We start from the raw sequence: 25,278 nt of genomic DNA on the forward strand, positions 1-25,278 counted from the left end.
CATCTCATTCTAAATGCCATGAAGAGAAACAAATGAACAGGACATAGTGCATGCATTCCAACATGTGCAAACACGAAAGAGGTACATTCAGAAAAAATAAATGGAGGAATTTATTCCCGCATTAACTTGCATTGAAGGGATGGTTATTTTGGTTGAGAGAAAGCAAAAATAAAGCAACTTTTGGCTTTAAAAATCGGGATTTCCTGCCAGAATCAGGTCTCTTGGCATGTATAAGTGTTACGTGCAAGATGGGTAGAGGATGTCGAATTGGCAGAATCAGTAGAGAAGACAGGTAACAGCGGCGCTGAGACAAAGTGGCATGCGAACATGAACTTCTTTTCAACCTATCACCAATTCAAAGCATGGGCATCTACAAAATCCTCTAAGCTGGCCCCGTAATATGACGGGCAACCAGACAAACCAATGCCTTAACGGAGTTCACCCAAACAAGACAAGTATTAAAGATGACTGATATGAAGCCTCCCTTTCTGTATGTTCTGTACGGGGTGTGTTGTGTCTTTTGTGCTAGCGCGAGGTCACCCATTATTTAACTGTTTCGAGTCAGACTAAAATTACAGTGCCAACTCCTGTATCCGATACAAAAGCAACAACGAGTCCAGTTCAGAAAAGCAATGTTCTTGACCAGCTCAACAATAAAAAATAAACAAGCAGCTCCGTTTTCTGCCAGTCATCCCTGGAGAAAACCAAAAATAATATTATATTGTATTGTAATTGTATTTATATAGCACTTACTTGTCTATTTAAGGAATGGACGAGTACTCGAAATACAATAATGGGTATGTTTATTGTGAGAATCTACTTTAGATGAAATAATGACGCTTGAGTCAGGAAGTAGACGAGAGGAAGCAGGTTTAATCCAAAATAGTAACAGGACCCATCCAAGCCACAGCCATCTCAAGTAACTGCCACAGCCTGTCTGAGTTAGAACACAAGCCTTCAAATAATGACATTCTAATACCTAGGAAACACAGCATAGAACATTCCCATGGTCATAGCAAAGAGTCACCATGGTCCAGGTGTCATGGTCGCAGCGCCACCATGACACCTAGGATACCACATTTATATTTCTATAAACAAGAGATATGAATTAGTTTAAATTACAAAAATAGCACTTGCGTTCATTTCTCAACAACCTGACCATTTTTTTAATTCAGGGACGCCGTTTCTACAAACGCATGCGTACCATATTTAAACGGTTTACCAAACATTGAAACATTTAGTCGTGTATTAAACTCGTAGGACATATTGTGCATAAAATTCTTCTGCATGTGGCTTTCGTGCTTTCACTGTTGAGTAAAAGCTGTATCAACCCTCTGCAAAGATGTCTTGTTCTATGTCAGAATATCGCCCTTGTGTTAGGCAAGGATAGAGCGCGTGCAGCAACGGAGAACGACCTACCTAGACCTTCCGCCAAGAACACGAGTTCAAAATAGAAAAGGTGCTTGTGAGTCGGAAGCGGTCACTTCAGTGGTCCGCAGCGCGTGGCGCAGTTCATTTCTCTCGGCCGGCGGCACCAACTGGAGAAGCGCAGAGGAAGCAGCAGCGGTTCGCATCAGCTGAGGAAACTGTGACGGTCAGTACATGAAAACAAAACTTGGCACCTGTGCTACAGCCAGTGCCTTTTTTGTTTATATTCTGCGTAGTGTTCAAGTAGCTGGTCGCCTCTTCATCCAGAACACACTGTTTCAAATGACGCCAGGGACCATTGAGAGAGTGCTGGCTGTAGGCTTCTCCAACCGGGATTCTTTGGGGATGTGACCATAGGCAGGCAGCTCGAGCAAAACGTATACTAACAGAAGGATATGTTTCAGTCAGGGCACAAGTCCTAAACAACCAGCGGCAAGCACAACAAGCGCATGCCTCGCGCTGAAAGTTTTAAAACAAGCATTGCCCGCGCAACGCGGGAAGCTTGTGGTAATGTAAAAAAACAACAACAAAAAACACGCTAGTGATGCGCGTGCAGCAGCACGAAAAAGTGAAAGTGATCGCGCTGGTAGGGAGGCAGATGGTGGCTGCGCGCGTGCACGCTTGCGTGAAAGCAAGCGCTAAGCCAGCCAATGCAGCTTGTGGCAGCACTTTTTAAAGCCCCTACTAAATGTCTCGCAGAGTAGCGCATGTGCTGGCTCTAGCGAGTCCTAAAAAGGGAACAGGGCCCTCACCAGAAGAAAGAGGAGGTAGTCAAAAACAAAACAAAGATTTCCCAAAAGTCACCCAAAACAGTACTTAGGGGAAGGATTCCCAGCCCCAAACTAATCCAAAGAAAAGTGGCTATCCTGAGAAAAAGTTTTCAGGACGTTTTTCCCCTAAATGCTATGGGTGCTATAGGTACAGGCACGTCAAGGAAGTCTCCCTAAAAGGTAGCAGTCCCCCACTGGTGCACATGCTCCAGGGATGGCCAGTGTGGTGCTTGTGGAGGAGGTTGACCCAGTTAGTGAGGTGGGAAGTGCAAAGGTTACACTAGTGTCCCTAGGTGACAGAGAGAACATACTCAAGGTTCATATGCCTAGCGATACTAAAATGTATAGGCAGTGAGTCACCATCAAAGGGCAGCTAGTGGAGACTCTGAAGGACACACGAGCCAGAATGACTACTGTCAGGTGTCATCTGGAGTCCTCAAAGCAGGTAATTCCCAAGATATTCCACTTTGGTTAGCTGACAACCACAAGGGTCACTATTCCATGGCTCTCGTTCGCTTTGAATGGTGAGGGTCTCAGGTTCCTTAAGAGTTGCTGTGAGTCCAGTCATGCCTGTGGATTGTCTCATTGGTAATGACGTGAAGCGCACCATCTGGAAATGGTGGCACTCTTGATAGAGCGCGCAGGTCACCCGGCCAACAATTTCACCATAAACGTATCGGGCCCATAACCAACAATTTCATAATATACGTTAATCAGGTGACCTTACACTCTACTACCAGTAACCCTGGTTCCTTCCTATTATCTCTACTGTACCCGACTTACCATTCTACCGTTACGGGTACCTAATGACCACAATGGATCAGGGAGCTAGCTGTGGAGAAAGATAAAAATACCAACATATACTCTTTATACTTTCATTGAATGACCACAGACTACTGGGAAGTTTTAAAGATTTTATCTAAAGTTCGGATTCGGAAATCATCAAGTTTACAACCAAAAGGCAATCAATAATCAAGATAACGAAAAGCACATATCCACACAAGAAGTAAATTAAGCTGATCATTTATAAGGTTTACGGGAAAATATGGACAAGAAACATGCTAGTCAGTAAGTTTCAGAGTTTTAGACTTAAGGAAAGTGACTAAATTACGGGAAATATTTAAGGACACTCTAAAAGTCGCTATGGAAAATTTACCCTAATATACGGATAGGGAGAAGAGCTTTAGTCTCTATTGTGAGACTCTGGAACACTATACAACTATAGAGAAGGTAAGAATGGAACACTCTATAATGCTATAAACATCAATTCAGTTAGAAAAAGGAGAAAATTATAAACCACATCAGGAAAAATGTGCTTATAGGAAAGGTAACATAGGAACATGCTAGGAAATAACAATAATGTATGAGCTTTTCAATTCAGTAGCCTTGCGAAAAGCATGGAAAATCAACATATGCAAAGGTATGTCTTTATTAAAGCAAAAGACAGAAAAATAGAAGGTGCAGTATAGAGTTTCAGCACTGTATATTTACCTAGAATGGTGTGAAGACCAACCCTGGCCACGGATCAGTCAAGGACAGGAAAAACCCGAAGGAAGGACAGTCATCAATGGGACAGCAGGTGCAGAATGGACACCCCAGGACAGGAAACCCAGATTAGGATCAGGACAGGACCACCAAGGCACGACCAGCACCCGCAGTTTGGAAGCAACGCCTGCGCTCCACCCTCTCTGCAGCTATCGGCCAGAACCCCGATTGGGTTTGCGAACTCCCCAGCAAAGTGCTCCGCCAGCACTTAAGGTTTGGTAAAACCTCTTGAGTCTATGGATATTTCGGACAGAGTGCTCCGCAGCCCTCTGTATCAGTCACCTATTGAGTGCGTTGGGTCAGTGACAGGTCAGCTATTCGGACAAGTCGGACAATTTCTCTAGCTAAACCTAGGCTAGTTATACTGTTTTCGGGTCAGTGTACCACCCCCCAAATGTTGCAAGTGTCAGAATCCCCAATTTCGATTGGTCCCCAAGTAGGATAGGTCAACACACCAATCACATTTGACTTTTACTAGCCGGGTTTTACATATTCTGGGACCGCCTATTGAATTTGGGGTTCCCATGATCTATTCTACAGAATACAATAGAAAGAAATACATTTGTTGCTAATATAGTACATTTCAGCTTCTCCGGCTGGGTGAAGGTGCATCTTCCCAGGCACATCTTGGCAGGGACCTTCAGTTGCACACTGTCAATGCCACCGGCAGAAGACTGTCATGCGCAGAACAGCATGTCAATATGGATTCTCGAGCATCCCATCAGACCCTCAATATCGCGGTACATGAAAAGTAAACGACAACAAATGAAAACACAGAAATCAGTGAATGCACTGTATACCATGAATAGCTACTCTATACCCCTTTTATTTAAAATATACTATTGCGTGAGAGTTTTAATGCAAACAGACAATAACATAAAACATTAGCGCAAGCTTCACCATGTGAGAACACAGACAGCCATCTTAAAAGCCAGTGCGCAAGCGCAAAGGTTCCCACCAGAACTGCAAGTACGTCACGTCACTTGAGTGTGACTAACGCATGCGCAGAAAGAAAACCCGCCAAGCAGCGGCCATTTTAGATACAAACTTTATTGAGTTAGTAAACACATACGCAAGCGTCTCTAGGACACCCCAAATGTCAGAATAAAGGAAAATTAGTAAAACAAACAGGTTGGATTACGTTGTTACATATTATTCGAGGTTCATGAATCCAAGCAAGTCGCGTAATATGCGAATCCTTGCTCCATCACTCTGGTCCCTCCTTGAGATGTTAGGGTTGCCCGAGTAGGTGTGCCTGACCACACGGGCCATGGCAGCCCAAGAGGGAGGTCAAAAGGACCTGGGCCCCAGAAAAATGATCCAGGTACCTGTCAAAATGAGGAAGGGCAGGGCACATGAGAAACCTACCCCTAAGACTCCCATGGTCCAGGAGGAGGCTGAGCTTGAGGGTGACACCCCGGCACCTATATGAAAGGACATTGCTGCCATAGGAGACCTACCCAGGATGGCCACCTGAAGAGGGCCATCTGGGCTTAATTCTGCAAAGCCCAAAGAGAGGGCCCTACTCTTGAGGGCCTATGGTGACAGGCCAAGGCCTAGGCAGTTAGCAACATTGCTGTTGATCACCTGATCTATAGGGAGAATTATATCCTGTATAGTGAGCCTAAGGTTCTGAAGCAAGAAGCAAACCATGTGTTGAAATTCTCACCATGCTACAGGGCCTTTTTACTAGGTCTGGCTAATGAAATACCCCTGGAAGGACATCTGGGGCAGGCCAAAATCTTTGCAAGGGTGCTCAACCAGCTTAATTAGCCCCAGTTGAGAACAACCTCAGATGCCTTCTATAGGTCCTGCCCCACATGCCAGGCCAGTGGGAAGTCAGGAGCAAAGAAAAAGTCCACCTTCTTTCTCTCCCTGTAGTTGGAACACATTTTGAGATGGTGGGAACTGATATTGTTATGTCCCTGGACTCCAAGACTGCCCTAGGTAATGGGGTTATCCTGGAACCCGGGAGCCATTGCTCTAAGGACGGTGGTTGCTCCCTCTGAGGCCAGGGCACTAATCGGGATAATTACTCGACTGGGCTCCACTTAGAAGGTTATGTCACACCTGGGTACGAATTTCATGTCTGTTTACATGAAGTCCATGTGGGATGAGTGTGGTGTAACCTATGAGTTCTCCATGTCATTTCACCTCTAGACAATTGGGCTTGTTGAAAGATTCAACAAGGCCCTGAACCCAAGAGGCATTGGTAACATGTCCTCTTGAGTCTTTTTACTCGCAGGGAAGTGCCTCAGAAGGTAGTGGGGTTCAGTCCCTTTGAACTTCTGTTTGGCCACCCTGTAGGTGAACCTCTCAGTCTTGCCAAAGAGGGTTGTGAGCAAGCCCTCCAGAAACCCCCTCAAAATGTTATGAGCTACATGTTGGCATTCAGGTTCCAGATGAAGCACTCCTGTATGGAAGCCACTGACAACCTGGAAGCCAGTGAGGAAGTGATGAAGCACTGGTACGACCAGAAGGTCACTCTGGGGAGCTACCAAACTGGCCAAAGATATGGGTTGTGAAGCCTGTGGAGCCCTTGGCCCTTAGGGATCAGTGGACTGGGCCCTATGAGGTCAAGGAGCAGATGGGTGAGGTCACCAACACCTTAAGGGTCCTGCATGTCAACTGCCTTAAACCCCACTTTGCGAGGTCCGAAGGTGCCATATTCCTGGTGATGGATGATGGGTTGGAAGAGGAGAATGAGCCTCTCCCCAAACTTTTATCCTCTAAAGAGCGAGATGGTTCAGTGGAAGGAATTGTACACTCCCCTACCCTGACCCCTGAACAACAGAGGGACTGTTATCTTTTGTTGGAAAATTTTGAATCATTATTCTCACTTACCACAGGGCTCACCACTTAGTGCACCCACAGTACTGACACTGGGGATATTATGGCTGTCAAAAACTAAATGTACAGGCTGTCTGACAAAGTAAGAGCCAATATTAAGGATGAGTTATCCAAAATACTGGAATTAGAAGTTATTGAGCACTCAAATAGCCCTTGGTTCAGCCCAGTGTTTCTGGTAGACCTAGGCATAGTTCAGGGAGTTCTGCTCCATGAAACTCCTTGAAGTGCCAAAAAAACTCTGCCACCCTTCACGGAGTTCTGCAAGCAGCAGAGTGAGGTAAGTCGCGCTGCTTGCACTGATTTTTAGCACCAGTAGTTTGTCTTGCACTGGAAAATCAGCACAAACGTCACTTCACTGACATACAGATCCTGGTAACTGGCAGTGAAAAGATGTCCCATCATAGGTGCCCTTCCCCTATTTGGGGGGTCTTAGGGCCCGCTAGGCATTTCATTGCTACGTCTGCCTAGCATGGAGCCAAACCCAATGATGAAGCATGTGACCTAGGTGGGTGAGTGTTCTAAAATCTTGATTTTGGGATGCCTTGGGTAAACGTACACAAACTCTAGGAGATTAGGACACTTCATAGCCCGATTACCTAACTGTTAAGTTTGGGCTACTACAGTGTGAAGAACCGGGCCATATGGGCCGAGCGGCGCAGGGCACGCCTGTAATCTCCGGTTCCACCTGCCTTGTCAGACAGAGACACTAGACACTTTGGTAGGCGTAGAAAATCAGGTTTATTAGCTGCAGCTAAGCACAGTTATCCAAGAAGTACAGAAGGTATATTCTTAGGAGACTGCCACTTAATTCTGTGGCGCACACTCTTTTATAACGCACATATTTAAAAAATCTACTCCCAAAACATACAGAACTGGCGAATAGGAAAAGTTTGAAAACAAGCTATCGAGTATCTTGAATACGCCCTTCCTTCAGACCCCGTGTTCTCTCCTCCCCTCAAGTTAATCAATGCTAGTGCATGTAATTCAATTTGCAGGTGGCAGGACATATTTGCGTGTTTCAAAGGATAGTTATGTAATAGGAGAATACAAGGGAAGAATGGCGAAGGCCAGTCAAATAAGATAGAGTGAAGGAAGAATGGTGAGACCCAAACAGTCAACTAAAACAAGGGATCAATCAGTCTAGACATGGATTAACTAACTCGGCCAGACCCTGACATCGGTTTCATAAACAAGGACAAGGGGTTACTTTTTAACAGAAGGGACGCATAGCAGCTGGGAAAGCAAAAACACTCCGTTCGCCGTGCTGCCTGAGTAAAGGCAACACAAAATGGCGGCTGTCACAAAATGGCGGCTGAGTATGAAGCGAAGTCGAAAATCACAGAACCTCAAGTGGAATTGTTGTTGTTTTATGAATAATTGAAAAGCCAGGTCTTCAGCTTGTTGTGGAGACCAAGAAGAGATGAGGAGGCTCTAATGTGGAGTTGTAGCCATTCCATGCTTTAGGAATAATGTAACAGAATGCCCGTCCTCCTTATCTGCTTCAATCAAACCAATCAATCAACCAGAGTAGTTGTAGAGCACGCTACTTACCCGTGAGGGTCTCATGGTGCTGAGGGTAGGGGGGGTGCTGCTACTGCTCGAAGAGCCAGGTCTTGAGGAGTCTTCTGAAGGCGAGTAGGTCTTGGGTCTGCTGCATGCGGGTAGGGAGGGTTTTCCAGGTCTTGGCGGCGAGGTGGGAGACAGATCTGCCGCTGGAGGTCATTGGTAGGATGCGGGGGACAGCGGCGAGTGCGAGGCTGGCAGGTGGGGGTGTAGAAGCTGAGTCTGCTGTTCAGGTAGGCTGGTCTGGCGTTGTGGAGTGCTTTGTGTGCGTGGGTGAGGAGCTTGAAGGTGATCCTCTTGTCAACAGGGAGCCAGTGTAGGTCTCTCAGGTGGGGGGTGATATGGCTGTGGAGGGGGACGTTGACGATCAGTCTGGCGGAGGCGTTTTGGATGCGTTGTAGTCGTCGTAGGTGTTTGGCTGGGATTCCTGTGTAGAGTGTGTTGTCGTAGTCCAGTCTGCTGCTGACGAGGGCTGGGTCACTGTTTTTCTTGTTTTGGTCGGCATCCACTTGTAGATCCTTCTGTTTATGCGTGGGATGTATGCTGTGACTGTTCAGGTAGGTGGGGCCTAAGCTGTGTATTGCCTTTAATGTGTGTGTGTGTGTGGAAGGAGTTTAAAATGAGTATGTTCGTGTATTGGCAGCCAGTTAAACTCCATGAGGTGTGGTGTGATGCAAATTCTGTGAAGGAGAGTGAGGATGAGTTTAGGTGCAGAGTTCTGAATAACTTGCAGTCTTCTAGTGAGTTGCTTGATGATCCCGGCGTAGAGGGTGTTTCCGAAGCCCAACTTGCTAGAGACTAGTGCATCTTCAGGGACTGGAACCAGGATGCAGTGTTCACGAGGACTTGTGTGGTCATGTCCAGTTTGCTATCAATGATTAGTCGCAGGTTCCTGGAGTGCGTGCTGGATGTGGGTGGGTGGTTTTAAATAATATAGATGTTTTTAATATCGTTTTCAGTAATATAGTAGTTGCAAATATCTTTTTAAATGATTTTAATGTATTTAAGTTCATATATTAATGTCATGCATTACTATTGTTTATGTAAATGCTATTGTTTTTAAATATAATGTAATTTTAAGTGATTTCAACATTTTTATTTAGTTTTTAATAATAGGTTATAGTGGCGTAGCATGTTGTTGGGCTATAGGGGGATAGGGTGGCAAGTTAATTAGGCGATAATTAATTAGGAATTATTTAATACATGTTATTTACTTATATTTATATCACCCAGAAGCTGGTTTCAAATTGTTTTCCTTTCACAGAAGGCTGATAGGTTACCATACCGTAAGTACACGGCATGGTTCACAAGTGACCCAGAGACGGGTGCACCTTAGCGTGTGCATATATTGAGCACATTATTAGCACATTGCACTTTAACATAGGTGGCTAGGTAAAAGGGCACGGAGCACAGTTATTAATTGTTTTATTTCCATGATTATGAATGGATCCATTGAGGTACAATCAAAACTAATTAATTTGGTACAATATATAGTGTTACCAACATTAATTTATAGTCTCTCTAGACAGTGGCATAAATGAATTTGGATACACCATATTAGATTAAAAAAAAAACATTCATCCCAGAAGTCCTGAGGAATTCAATTGTATATAAGCATTAGCTTGGAAATTGCCAAATGTTCATATTGACCACTGTGTTAGTTAGTGGACAATGAAATGAGACAGGGATACAAGGTGAATAAATCGACAATGGAAGTTGAAATATATGAATAATATGAATACGCCGGATTTATTAATACAGATGAAATTAAATATATGGTTTTAGATGGGATCCTTTTACATGACTATCGATCAATGCAATATGTATAATTGAGTCTTTTATCTATGCCAATTGGGAAAAGTATGCATGTGGTGGTGTGGGGTTGTTAAAATTGCTGAGCTATGACGCAGTGCGTGATCAAGACCATGTATCGGAGTTCGAAACGCCTCATGGACGATGGCATTCAGCCTGTGATATCAATGGAATACTAATAAAGCAATTATTATTCGCATTAGAAGTAAGTCCGTACCTGCTTTGCTTGTCGAAGTTCAATGGATTAAGGACTTGGTTTTTCATATATATATATATATATATATATCTATTACGTACTGGCAGTCGCCAGTAGGTAGTTATAGTTAGAACCTAGTTTCCATAGGAAAAGCATTTTTTAATTTGCAAATTACTTTTTGCGTTGTTTGACGAATCTTTGTGAAATTCTCCCAAAACAATTTTGCGACGAGCTACAGCCCGAACTGCTGAACGGAATGACCCCAAATTTGGCAAAAAGGTAGAGCTTGGTTCAGAAAGCGACCTTTTTTTCAAATGGTGTAAATCCGTTCAGTAGTTTTTGAGAAAATCAAAAAATAAGAGTCAAAAAAAAATTTCCCATAAGAAACTTTGTGCAAGGCTACAGCCAAAACTACTGAACAGAATTACACCAAATGTGGCAGAAAGGTAGTGCTTGGGTCAGAAAGAGATCTTTTTTTCAAATGGTGTAAATCCTTTCAGTAGTTGCTGAGAAATTAAAAAAATAAAGGTTTTGATATCTGGACGGAGCCTAAGTTCTGAGCACGAGCTTCACTCTGATTGGCTGCCAACACTCCAAACCAGGAAATGTTGGCAGCCATCTTGTAAGTAGCGAGCCACCAGAAAACAGAGAAACAAAGGTATAAAACAACCAAAGGGGGCAGGGTAGAAACACCCTGACCACCTAGGCCTGCTCAGGGGGTTCCAGAAGGCCCCCAGGGCCCAAAAAAGCGTTAAAAAATAATTATTATTCAGCGCAATTCACGCTGGGGTCGGAGGTTCTCGCGTTTTATTTTAATGAGGCCTCTGGGTGGGCTATATTAAGGGGGCATTTCTTAAAAAATAATAGCAGGGGCTTGCTGGTGTTGGGGGGGCCGCTGGGGCCCCCGCAGCCCCGGGGCTTCACTCATGTTGGAAGGGGGGTTGCGCGGCCCCTGTCCTGGAGCTCTCCATGTGCTTATAATTTTGGCGTCATTTGACGTATCTTTACGAAATTGAGAAAACAGTTTCTCTTTTTTTATCAGCTCTTATCTTGAACGTTTGGGGGTGATTGGTCAAAGGGGAGGCTGAGAAAAAAGGGGGGTCCCAATACGTGTTTTCTCAATGCATTTTCCATAGGAAACTTTAGACATGGCACAGGTCAAACTGCTGAACGGAATTATGCCAAATTTGGCAGGGGGAAAGGTCTTGGTCCACAAAGTACTCTTTTGTTTAAATGGTGTAAATGCGTTCAGTAGTTTTTGAGAAAAATTCAATTTGACAGATACCGACAGATAGAATTTGGGAATTCTGACATCTGATTGGCTGAGGGGTTGCGAGCACGAGCTTGCGGTTTATTGGCTGTGAACGGTTAAAACTAGAAAGTGTTGCTAGCCATTTTGTGATTCAGTCGTCAGCTCGCATCTCTCCCTCTACAAGCCATCGGGTCCATAGTTCTACCTCTGCAAGGCAACACTGAGAATAGACCGCAGCTCTGTCTGTCCGAGATACCCCTTTCACAGTCCCTCTCCCCACATCACCGGCTCGCGGCTCGCTCCCCACATCACAGGAAACCAGGAGCTCGGTATGTTGTGGTGTACCAAAAACATGCCTCAGTTCACAGAAACTCTTATTCGGCTAGCTATAGTGGTACACGTGCTAAGGTGAGGAAATAAATGCATGTAAACAATACAATCAGCATAGTTACAATTGCATACAGTACAAATGGGGAAAGCATATTATAATGTCAGTGGATTAAGCCAAATAGCGCTTAACATCCTCCCCATGCTACGAGCTATGTTTATTATATCAGTGGAAGACCTCTGGCTGATGCGTCCTCCGTACTACAGCGGAGCTAGCAATGATTAGATATCCTAGAACAATGTAACTCAGGTCCTCTCAGAATTCGTGGGAACAAGACACACTTTCGCTTAACACTGATACTTGTTCACAATTTGAGTAACCAGAGACTTTGTATAGTTTAAAATGTTTAATTCAACTAACAAGCTCTATAATGTAGTATACGTGCTAAGGTGAGGAAAGAAATGCATGTAAACAATACAATTAGCATAGATACATTTGCAGAAAGTACGAATGGGGAAAGTACATTATAATGTAAGTGGATTAAGCCATGTAGCGGTTATACCCTCCCCATGCTACGAGGTATGTTTATTGTATCAGTGGAAGACCTCTGGGCTTGGACAGCGGAACCCCCTACCTCAAGTCTTATATGATAGGATTTACATCTCCGGACAAGCACAGCTCTTCATCTGGAAAGATTGTTCTGCAAGTGTGTGTAATTTGTATCCTGTGCAATATTAAAAGCACTCGAAATTTCAGAAGCGAAGGTCTATTTCATGTTATGTCTATATGTGCGTGGAATGGGCCAAAGCTGAATAACCAGCAATGTTGTTTTCTGCTCTTGAACACGGCATACAGACAAGTACTCAGTGCACATCAGAAATAGTGAAAGGCAGACAGTTCCTATGCGAAGCAGTGAAAACAGAAGTGTTTACGAGAACTAGTACATTTAGAGTCGTGTGGAAAAAGCGGCTAAGATGGCTGTGATGCAAGGTAGGAACTCATGCTAACTTAGCAACGTTCGTTGGCATCCCGTAACCCCCACGGCACCCTCCCCTTTGGACAGTCCAACGCACAGTGAGGAAAGAAGAACACAGAGTCCAAAAAGTCTGAGCCGAGAAGATATCCAATATAGGAAAATGAAGTAGGCGAAGAATGTCAACAGTGTTGAAAACAGAAACATTTACTAATACCATGGTGAGAGTAAAAAACCTCATGTGGCACAGCCAAATTAATCCATCAGTGTGTAAGAGCAGTAAGTTGCAACAGCTTCCAATAGGAAATCATTATTTTCGTCTGAAAAAGTAGACGCCGTCCAATTGAGCAATTCGAAGGAGCAAACATGCTCATTGATTATCGGTGCTTCCAGCACCACAGCAGGGCAACTTGTGTGGTGCTCGAGGTAAATTTGTTGCAGGAAATCCTGTGCAGCCATACATACATCCCACTGAGCGAGTACACCAAGTGCAGCAGCATATGCCATGAAACCAATACCACAACATTCACGCTCATGATTCACCAAAGGGTTCATTAGTAAAGGAAAATCCAGTTCAGGCAACGCTGTATTTGTGAGGCATAGATCCAACGCCCATTGAAGGGACAGTACATGCATGAGAACACTGGCTGGATGCAAGTATACCAGGGATAGCGGAAAGACAATTTGTAAGCCACGCTGAGAGTGGCCAGCGGCAAGGTACCATAATAGTCAAGCATGCAGTTGCAAAGTAGCTGTAGTAGGGCTGGGTTGTGAACAAGCACAAGTGGAGCAGCCATTCCTGAGCATGCAGATCAAGAGGAAAAATCCGGCAGCCAAAGCTAGTCGAAGCTAGTCGAAGGGCAACCTGCCGAAAACACTTGAGAAAAAAGAATGAATGAAAGCAGAGATCACAGCAAAAATAGTTTGAAAACACGTTACAAGGCGGATCTCACAAACTAAAAAAATGTGCTAGCCTTCCTGCATGCGAAGCACTGAAAATAGAATGTATTAGTTCAGCAAAATGTTGTGGGAGATCAGTGTTTAAAAGATTATGAACTTCTGTTGTCGTGTTGGCCAGCTGCAGAACATAAGTCTCAAGGTCAGAAGTGAAAGAAACTTATTTGTGGGACAATAAGGCTCTTATTCGGCTCAACTTGTCGAACTCGGTCTTCAAGGTCGGAATGGAAGGCCAAATCAAGGTATCGAAACTCCCCTGTGAGGGAGGAAACAGCAGGTTTTTACAGCAAACTATACGTTGTGAGACAGTCACAATGTATGGAATACCTTTTAAGATGCTGCAGGATTTTTTTTATTATTTAAGAGTAAATAAGTGCCATTACACAACATTGTTTTGTGTGTTGTTGATATTGTAGAGGATGATTTATCTGTGTTATATCATGGTCAGAACCAATTGCGGCTCGCGGCTATACCTTTAGAAACCAGTGCATCAGCTCGCAGCTGTGCGCCAGTGAGCCGTCGGGCTCGCAGCTGTGCGCCAGTGAGCTGTCGGGCCCGCAGCTCTCCCTCTGTGAGTCATCTGATTAGTTCGTAGGTGTGTCTCTACTAGCAGGCCCGACGTCCCATAGATCTCCCTCTGCGAGCAGATATATTTATTCACTGAAAAAAATATAGGTTTCAGGGTCGTTATAGTTAGAAATTAGCATTTAAAAAAACCTTAGAAATTCACTGAAAAAAACCATAGGATTCAGGTAGACTAGACTTACAATTTTTTTTTTTGTAAACCTTTGAAATTCACTGAAAAAACCATAGGTTTCAGGCACGTTATAGATAGAAATTAGCATTTAAAAAAACTTAGAAATTCATTGAAAAAAACATAGGTTTCAGGGACGTTATAGTTAGTTGGACATTTCACTCGTACAAAACCATAGAAATTCCCACGTTATAGTTAGTTCAGCTAACTATAACTCGCTCCCCCGCAATGCACTGCTGATAACGTCACATATTACATCATTCATGACATGGTCAGTGACATCACTGATGACATCATCCATGTGATAATACAATGCATCTCCTCACACCATAATACTACATACCCACTCACTGATTCTTAGGTCTACACACACATCCACTCATTCACCCATACATACATTCACTCATCAATACAACACTATCAAATGCACTCATACACCTATACAGACTGTCACACACAGCCATTCATCCATGGAGTTACTCACACACCTAGTTGGTCATGCAAAGAATGAATCACAGTCCCATTTCCTCATCTATACAGTTATACACACACCACCTCACTTATTGAAACATATACTAACACATACTTACTCTCTTATACATTCACTGATGCAAGTACACACTCATGCATACAGCCACTCTCAGTCACTGACTCTCACGTATAGTCATTTTTTTACTCCAAGTCTCACATACACTGCCTTTTACAAATGTAGTTACTTGGACATGTACCACTGAGACATCCAATCTCTCACCAATACACCCATATACACACTCACCCGCCCATACAGCTATTTCCACACACACTCTTGAACCCATAACCCAGTGAATCAACCACTCATACATCTATGCACAGTCATACACCTCCCACCCACCCACACAGACACCCAGTCTCCCATACAAATACTCAGGCAACCAATCAATAACCCATAAAGACACTCATGTAGCTACTGACCAACACATACAGCAGCTTACACAACAATAGACATACTGATACACACATTCAGACAGTTTACTCACTAACCGATGCATTTAGTAAGACACATGTAATCTCTCACTTCTAGTCGGTCACGTACATACTAAATATTCCCTTTTTTTGTTTTTTTCAAAGGAAAGATCTTTATTTCTTTTACAGCAGAGGATAAGGTTGAATCAAGACTAGTCAAAATGGATGGAATATGTAGTATGTCAAAATGGCCTTTTTGACATACTAAATATTCCATCCAGACACTTATACACCCACTCATTCTTCAATACACCTTGGTGTATATATGCATAAAACATATTTAAAGTTTAGAGAAACACACAGTCACTGGATGATGTCATCAGTGATGTCATTTGAGATGTCATCAGTGATGTTATCAGTAATGTCACTGACCATGTCATGAATGATGTAATATGTGACATCAGCAGTGCATTGTGGGGGAATGAGTTATAGTTAGCTGAACTAACTATAACGTGGGCATTTCTATGGTTTTGTACTAGTGAAATGTCCAACTAACTATAACCTCCCAGAAACCTATGTTTTTTTCAGTAAATTTCTAAGGTTTTTTTAAATGCTAATTTCTAACTATCTTCAGCGCTGGGGGTATGTAACAGGATGTCCATCTGGGGATAAATGCCCTGCCCCATCCTGCTAAATAATGCACAGGTCTGCCCCCAAGGTAAGTAGTCCAAGCATACACTTCCTGTTAGTAACCTGTTGTCTGGTTACTACAAGTCCCATGAAGCAGTACGAGTAGCCCGTCTGAAGAGGTGTGTGTTGTAGAACCTACAGCAAGCACTGGCATTTGCTGTCAGTTTCACAACTTAGTATTCCTCGTTTAGCTTTGAACATGTCCACTGATGCGCTACGTGAGCGTGAGGCAGCTGCAGATGCGCTGTTTGAAAACCTGCCGGATGTTAACAACCAAACAAGGGCTACTGGTTCGAACCAGAGCACTTGCAACAATAACTTTAAAGCATTACCTAAATCACTGGAAAAACATATGAAAACGGAACTTACCAAATGGTGGGAGGGGAAATCCTTGCAAAAAGCCGTTATGTGGGGTGAGTTTCACGAGGACTGAGAATCATGCTGGCCCCCAGTTTTAAAAACCCAAATCCCCTCATTCTCAAAGAATGGGCAGAGAGAAATCAGGACGCCTCCATGAGACTAATCATTATCTTAATCAAATATGCTGAAATCGATCACACAGCTACCATGAAGGAAATTGAACGCATAAACCATGAACTTGACAAACTGGAACAAAAGGAGTTAATTGCCAAATGGCATGATGAGATCATGAAATGAAATGAAATGAAATGAAAAGAAACTTGCTAAAGCGCACTGCGGCCAAGCGGCTTCCTGGCGCTGGAGTCGGATTCTACAATGCAACCAAAGGAGCTAACCGGGGAAGGCCTGGGAGAAGAGGAAGGTTTAAGGTTGACTACGAATCAGGTAAAATCTTTACCTTTACCGGAAAGTATGACACAGCAAAGAGACACAGAATGAACAAACCCAGTATGGCCGCTCAGGGGGACGGAGCAGCTATTCGGGAGGAAGCTTCAGCGTCTACATCAGATTTAAGTTCAGCATTAGAGAGTGGACTGAGTCGGAAGACGGAAGAGGCTGCCCTGGACGTGGTGAGTCAACTTCATGCAATTTTCCTCTCGCCGAGGAATTGGATTTTTTACGGTTGGATTGACGACAAACTCTACGTCCACAGCTGCCCAGGAAACAAGGCACCGACGAAACCAGAGAAGACGGGAAAGGAGAAAATGCAGGAAATCCAAAAACAAACAACAGAAAGAGCAACTGGAAGCGGAAGCAAACGTTAATTCCAACACCACAGTAAATTTCACTGATCTGACTCTCAGTAAGGTAGAAGCTCAACTCCTCTCTCTGGTGTCAACTTCTGCCCGTAAAGCAGTTTCAACTATAGTAGGACTCGTATAGATATCTTTAAATTCATTAGGAAACTAAAATGTAATACATTTTTCAAACTTAAGCACACCAGCACTACTACCTCTCTGCCCTCCTCTTCACCATCACCAGCTGGAAGTAATCTGTTGGTCTCTGACATTCCTACTATTCAGACACTACACAAATTAGAATCAATGTTCCGGTCTTCTTCCTCTCAGCAAATCCTACGAGAAGAAGGAATTGAGACTTCCAAAGCAATTAGGAGTCCCTTCAAACCTCAGTCTACTTTTACTCCAATGATGCCCAGAGATGCTATTTCAATGATGTGATCATCGAGGATCTTTAGGAAATGCATCTTAAAAGCACTCGGAAGCAACATAGGTATCACCATTGCAACAAGCTATATTCCAATTTGATCAAGAAGCTACGTAAAAGTAGTCAGGTCGTGATCAACAAATCTGATAAAGGTGGTAATATTGTTCTGTTGCTCATATCTATTTATCTTGAAGAGGCACACAGACATCTCAACGACGATACCTGTTACAGGAGATCCAACACAAAGGAAGTAACTAAAATGAGTAAAGAATTGAAAAAGAAACTGAATCACTACAAATCAGAAGGACTCTTGACAAAAGATGAATTCCATTTTCTTAACAATGAAACACCAGTGCTCCCGGTACTATACATTCTTCCCAAAGTAGACAAGGGTCCCTGGGCGTCCTATAATCCCAGCATGCAACAGCCTGTGTGAGAACATATCTAAATATGTGGACTATTTTTTACAAGAGTTTGTGACACAGCTACCATCATACCTTAGAGATACCAGTGACTTTCTACTCCACATCAAGGACATCCCATGGTCCAGTAACTACATACAGATGTCTATGGACCTCACCTCTTTGCACACCTGTATTAATCATAGTGATGGGTTGAGAGCCTGTGAGCAGTTCCTTAAAAACAGACCTATACACCACTTGAAACACAATGAGCTGATTTTGTTCATGATAGAGTGGTGTCTTAATAACAATTTTTTCATGTTTGACAGGAAAATCTACCAGCAGATGATGGGTGTCGCAATGGGAGCTTGCTTCTCCCCTAGCTACTCATGACTATGTGGGCTGGTGGGAGGAGCAGGTTCTCAAGGTGGTGCACCATGAAGCCTGGAATACAAATGCGTGAACATGGCTCCGGTACATCGATGATGTCTTTATTATTTGGAATGGCACCAGGGAGAGTGCACTGACGTTTATTTCTGCTCTGGATGTTAATGACCTCAATCATGAATTCAATGTTAACATCAGCACCACTTCCATTGAATTTTTAGATATCACTATACATTGAGAATGGTGCACTCCATTCGAAGTTGCACTGCAAATCCACTGCGGGGAATTCCACTCTGCATGCATCTACATTCCATCCCAGGCACCTCTTAGCCAGCATTCCCTAAGGTGAAATGCTCCAGCTTTGTAGGATCTGCCGTTCGCATAGTGACCTTGAACAGTGCCAAACTGACGCTCATCTTAGATTTGCGGCACACAGCTATTCTGAGCACATCATCACTACAGCTAGAACCCGAGCCAACACCATACCCAGGGAACAACTCTTGTCAGTCAATTTAGGCATTGTGCATACCGCCACTGGGGACATTCCTGATGACAATAAGGATGGGACGGTTGACACCCATTTAATCATTACCTATAGTAAGGAAGAGAGTGCCATCAGAGAATCATAATTAACCAGAAATAGCACATTATTCTGACTGACCCCGTCTTAGGCCCCATAGTTGTCAAGCAGCCAAAGATAACGTACCACCATGCTTTTTCCATGAGGGATGCGCTGGTCAGGAGTAGCCCTGAGGTCAGTGTTAAATCTAACTGGCTCACTGACATTAAGGGCTTCTTTAAATGCAGCAATGTAGAGCCTGTAGGTTTGGTATTAATACAACTCAAGTCAATGCCACCTTTCACACTGAACATATCACTATCAGGAGCAGATGTACTTGTAGAACTGAGTTTGCAGTTTATGTACTTCAATGTAGCTGTAGTCTTAGGGATGTAGGCAGCACCAACCTCCAAGTACACATGAGAATCTTAGATTAGATTAGATTAGATGCGGATTTATAGAGCGCATGGTTAACCTGGAGCGTCCCCGCGCTATAGAACCCAGACTACTGAGAACCGAAAGTGAGATTAGGGGCCCTGAGGAAACAGAAAGGTTTTTGGGAGTTTCCGAAATCGAAGAAGGCTTGGTTCAGCTCTAAGCTTCAGCGGTAGAGAATTCCACAGGGTTGCTGCATTGATGGAGAACCGTCGTCCACCTGAACGCGCCCTTTTTGCTCTATGAATTTTGGCTAAGCAGTCGTGATCTGAGCGAAGGGGCCTGTTAGCTTTGTACGGGAGCACGAGGTTCTTCAAAATAGGGGGCCCTTTGCCTTGTAACGATTTATGGGCAATGCAAAGGGATTTAAACTTTATCCTTTCGCGAATAGGCAGTCAGTGCAGCATTCTGAGCGCTGGTTTCGTGGATGCCCTTGTTCGGGTGCCTATCAGCAGCCTGGCTGCTGAGTTCTGAATGTATTGTAACTTGTTGATAGTCGCTTCTGGAGCGCCCAGATACAGGGCATTGCTGAAATCCAGCCTTGACAGAATCAGCCCTGAATCATAAGTTTCTTTGAAGGGGAGGGAAGAAGGGGAAGGACCTTACAGGCTGAACGAAGCAAGCCAAAGCAGATGCCAGCAGTTTTCTTGGCTTGAATTTTAAATGAAAGGTCCTGATCAATCCAGACTCCTAAACTTTTGATTTCATTTTTAGGAAGCGGGGGGTCTCCCATACAGGCCGGCCACATGGCATCAGGCAATTATGTCGTCTTATGCCCTAGAAGCATTAGCTCGGTTTTTGAGCCATTTAATTTAAGTGCGGACTTACTCATCCACATATGTATTTCAGCAAGGCATGAATGAAGATTTCCAGAACTTTGGCCCGATTGGGCAAGTGAGACGACAAGTTGTGTGTCGTCAGCATAACTCACTATTTTTATCCCTAATGGAGCAACCACCTCCTCCAGTGGGGACATGTACACGTTGAATAGAGTAGGGCTCAATGAAGAGCCCTGCGGCACACCACACTGGAGGGGGATCAGACTGGAACGTGCATTTCCTTCCCAAACTTGATAAGTCCGTTTGTCAAGGAAGGCAGTTAACCATGCCAATGTCGTGCCTGAGACTCCGATGTTGGATAGACGCTGAATTAGGATACGGTGGTTAACCGTGTCAAAGGCTGCACTTAGATCCAGGAGGATCACTGCCACTGATCCTCCTGAATCCAAGATGCACCTCGCTTTTTCCATAACTGCTATAAGGGCAGTTTCCGTTCCCTGTCCAGGTCGAAAGCCTGTCTGCAATCTCCGGAGTAACTCATTGGATTCCAGAAAAGAGGATAATTGCTCGTTCACCATTTTCTCTGCAATTTTACTGAGTCCTGCCTGGTAACAGTGAAATAGGCCTGAAGTTGGACAGTTCTGTAGGATCCATCTGGGGCTTTTTAAAAGGGCTTTTACAATCGCACCCTTCCAGCTAGGGGGAACAATGCCTTGACAAAGAGAGGAATTAATTAAGTCAGTAGCAAGAGGTGAAATGGTAGCAGAAACCTGTTTAAGAATATACATAGGTGCGGGATCACTCAGGGACCCGCTTTTCATAGCTTCTAAGCTTTTTTGCACCTCTTCTACTGCAACAGGAGCAAAGATATTCATCTGTGGACAAAGCCCCTGACACTTGTCGCCAAGATCTAGAGTGTCCTCAGATTGCGGCAGAGTTTTTAAAATATTTTGAATTTTTGAATCGAAGAAGACTGCAAGCTGGTTACATTTTGCTCCTGAGATGTCCAGGGCCAACGGGGGATCAGGGATCTTTAATAGTTCCTTAATAATCTGGAATGTTTCTCTCGATGAATTGGAGGAGATCCTGATTCTCTCTTCAAGAAATGCGCTCTTGGCATTCTTGAGGGAGACTTTGTAGGCTCTGATCGCCCCACGATATGCTACCTTACTGTAGTCCGCCCAGTCTTTCCTCCAAATACGTTCGAGTTTCTTACACTCTTGCCTTTGTGCTCTAAGTTACGGGGTATACCAAGAGGATTTGGACACTCTACCCTTTTTCTCAATTCTTTTCTTCGGCAGAACCACATCCAGTGAGCTATCAAGCCAGCTCCTGAAGTTTTCGTCCGCCCTCACAGGGTCAGGGTCATAAAGGAGGGCAGTCTGTTCAAGCTTATACATCCAGTTATCAAGGGGTAGCTTGGACCAGGCTCTATCATAAGTATACAAAGCCGGTGTTCGGGGAAAATCATTCCCGGCCTGCCAAGAAAAGGGGACCAGAAAATGGTTGGTCCATGGGAGGGGAACAGGAGAGTCGGATTTGAGCATCAGAATGTTGGCAAAGATGGGATCCAGAAGGAAACCCTTGTTATGTGTAGCCTCCGTGTTAGTCAGTTTCAAATGATAGGATTTAAGGTCGAGTAACAGATCCATCGCTATTTTGTCCTGAGGATCATTAAAGTGTAAGTTCAAATCCCCCAAGACCGTAAAGTTGGAAGCAGTAGAGGCGGATACAGTCACTGTTTCCAGTAAGGAGCTGACAAATTGCTTTGGGCAGCCCGGTGGACGGTAAACCAGCAGGCCTGCTATAGAAATGGTGGGGGATATTTGTATTGCAAAATGTGAACTCTCGGTGTTAGATATGCCAATGTCCGTCATCCTGCAAGTAAGATGATCTCTATAGAGTATAGCTAACCCACCCCCTCTGCCGATGGCCTATCCTGTGATTGAATAAGAAACCATGGGGGGAGCGCCTTAACAATATCTACTTCCGAATTTGATGTGAGCCATGTCTCCGTCAGGAACAGTATGTCTAGATTGTTGTCCTGGATCAACCAGTTAATCTGCAAGGAATGTTTGGGTAATGACCTGCAATTCAGTAGGGCCATACGAAGTTGAATCATAGTTGATGCCCCCTGCTTTTTCATTTGTTGGGACAGGCTTGAAAGATTGCAAGGAGTATATATGTCATCTGGACTGTGCAGGGCGTGGCATTTAGGATTTTTTTTGGGTCTTAGCTGTAAAAGGGCCTTACACGCATAGCTGATGGAGAGGGCCATTAAATCGGACAGGGTTTCTGGCCCTGGGCCCGTAGGGGCACGGATGGGCGCAGACTGGCTTGCCTCTGGCGCGCCTCCGGCACACCTTCGGCGCGCCCGCTGCGCGGACGAGAAGTGTTGTTCATTTAATGGTGCCTGGCCCTAATCGGCCGAAGCACTAGTCCGCTCACCTCACCCTCCCCTAAGATGGCGCCCGTGATTCTGCGCCGGGGAGATGAGGTCCACCACCACAAGGAGCCCTAAATCGGTCCCTGGGAGCAGCGCGAGTCCCGAGGGGGACAGAGAAGGCAAGAGGAAATGCGGCGCAAATGCATTTTAAAATAACACAAAAGACACAAGGTCGGTGAATTAAAAAGCGAAAAATAGCGCTAGGGCAATAAATCGCAATTTGTTAGCAGAGATGCTCTACTCCCGGCTTTTCGCCTCAGGAGTCTAAAGTTCTAAGGAGGAAGCGCTGATCACATGCACCCAATTTGTAGTGCCTGGCCCCAATCGGCCGAAGCACTAGTCCGCTCACCTCACCCTCCCCTAAGATGGCGCCCGTGAGTCTGCGCCGGGGAGATGAGGTCCACCACCACAAGGAGCCCTAAATCGGTCCCTGGGAGCAGCGCGAGTCCCGAGGGGGACAGAGAAGGCAAGAGGAAATGCGGCGCAAATGTATTTTAAAATAAAACAAAAGACACAAGGTCGGTGAATTAAAAAGCAAAAAATAGCGCTAGGGCAATAAATCGCAATTTGTTAGCAGAGATGCCCTACTCCCGGCTTTTCGCCTCAGGAGTCTAAAGTTCTAAGGACTTTAAGAGCTATTGTCAACAATGACCCTACATACCCAGTAGCCAGGCATTTCAAGGAGGTTCACGAAAACAACCTCGAGAATCTCACATATTTTGTCAATGACAGTGTACCTCCACTGAGACGTGGAGGCAACTGTGAGAACAAGCTTAGGCAATTGGAGACACATTATATACTGGAGCTCAACACTAAATCACCATCTGGCCTGAAGATTAGTGAGGATCTGTACAATAATTTGTAAATGCTACTTCTCAATATTAACCCATGTTTCTGTGTATTTTTGGATTTGAGTAACCACATATGCACATTCCTGCCTTGATGGGATTACATGTATGCACCTTTGTGTGCATCTCCTTCCCATGCTCTGTTTTACTATCTTTGCATTTTTCATTTTCTATCAGATGTTTTTCTTTTAGCACCATTAGTGGGTGTTGCAAATTTATGCTTTGATACTGTATCCCATAATACTTGTTCTGCTTGATATCCCCTGGCATCCGCCTTGTAACTTACCTCTTCTCCTATACTTTAATTTGGAGTTCTAGCATTTTACACCAGATTCTACACTGAGCCAGTTTTTCTATTTTTAGACATTATATACAGTAGAGCACTCCTCTTGTGGACTACTCCACATATATAATAGTGGTGTCATCTAGTACACCCACACACTCATTTTTTACCAAGCCCGCCCTTTTAGGATGATACGTCTACCAGTGCACACTCCACTGACAAGTCAGCTATTCTGATCCCCTATGGTCAGAGGCGTTTTTATTTACTCACTTGAGGACGCCCTGCTTGCTACACTGTGGTATGCACATTTTTGGCATGTTATCGGCTGACACAGTTAGATGGTTTACTTTGACTGTCTTTTCTTTATGCCCATTTATTACGGATACATTGGAGTTATCCCATTTAATTTATTATGGATTTATTCATCAATGTATTATGCAGGAAGATATGCTGGATCATGTCAATTAAATTGTTAAACTATTATTTTAGTTTTTGTCTCTAATGTTTTGCTATTCTTTAAGCGAGTCTGTTTACAATGTCCATCGAATTTGACGTGTCATTAACATGTGATCACCTGGGGCTTGGTCGAAATGCTCTCAGTTGAGTAAAAATGGAAAAAAATGAAAAATAAACTCACCTGTAACTAAACTCACCAGTCTATTTAAGACACTACTTGCACGTAGCGCGTTATGTGATCAAGGCTGCAGGTCCACGGCCGAAATGCGTAATTTGGACTTTGTTGTAATTGAATAAATTTTCACATCAAGTGGAGTCTGTGCCCGTGTTTTTCATGTGTGGTGGAAACCTGGTATCTCTCTGCGACTTTGGGAGTCATTACGATGCCGGTCAGACCGACCCTCAGACGGCCATGGCCATGGTCGAATTCCACCCGCTAATTTTGTGAAGTTACTCCCGCCATATTACAATGCCTTCAGGCCGAACCTCCGACCGCGGCGGTCATAGTGTTCTCCCTCGGCGGTCGGGTTAGCTTTCGCATGGGGCTGCGACGTTCGGAAATGTTGCAGATAGAAACTTTGACATTGTGATGGCTGTGGTACGTACCACCGCTAAGCAGATTACAGATAAACCCTTGTACTGGTGGTCTCTTGTCGTCAGTGTTATATCGCTGCACTACTGCTACCGGAAGCACCAGAACAGTGCACATTGGATGCAGAAAAAAAACAACACAGCTGATGGCTGTTACCAAAGTGGACACACTTACAATTCACACTATAAAACACACCACCTCCCAGACCATGATCCTTTGCCTCTATTCTGTAGCACAGCAATTCCGAGCAGCATAAGTGGTCACACAAGGCAGCACTTTACACACTATTCCATCACACAAGCTCCACACACATTTTTTTCACTTTTCTCTACACATTTCTTCGTTTACAAGGCTTTTTTCAATAACTTCACCCTTACTAATTTTAGTCACAAATTCACGTTTTTCTGACGCCGAGTTGTCAGTGATGGTGGATGAAATCATCAGAGTA

The sequence above is a fragment of the Lissotriton helveticus genome, chromosome 8 (assembly GCF_964261635.1).
Source record: "Lissotriton helveticus chromosome 8, aLisHel1.1, whole genome shotgun sequence".
Classification (NCBI taxonomy): Eukaryota; Metazoa; Chordata; class Amphibia; order Caudata; family Salamandridae; genus Lissotriton; species Lissotriton helveticus.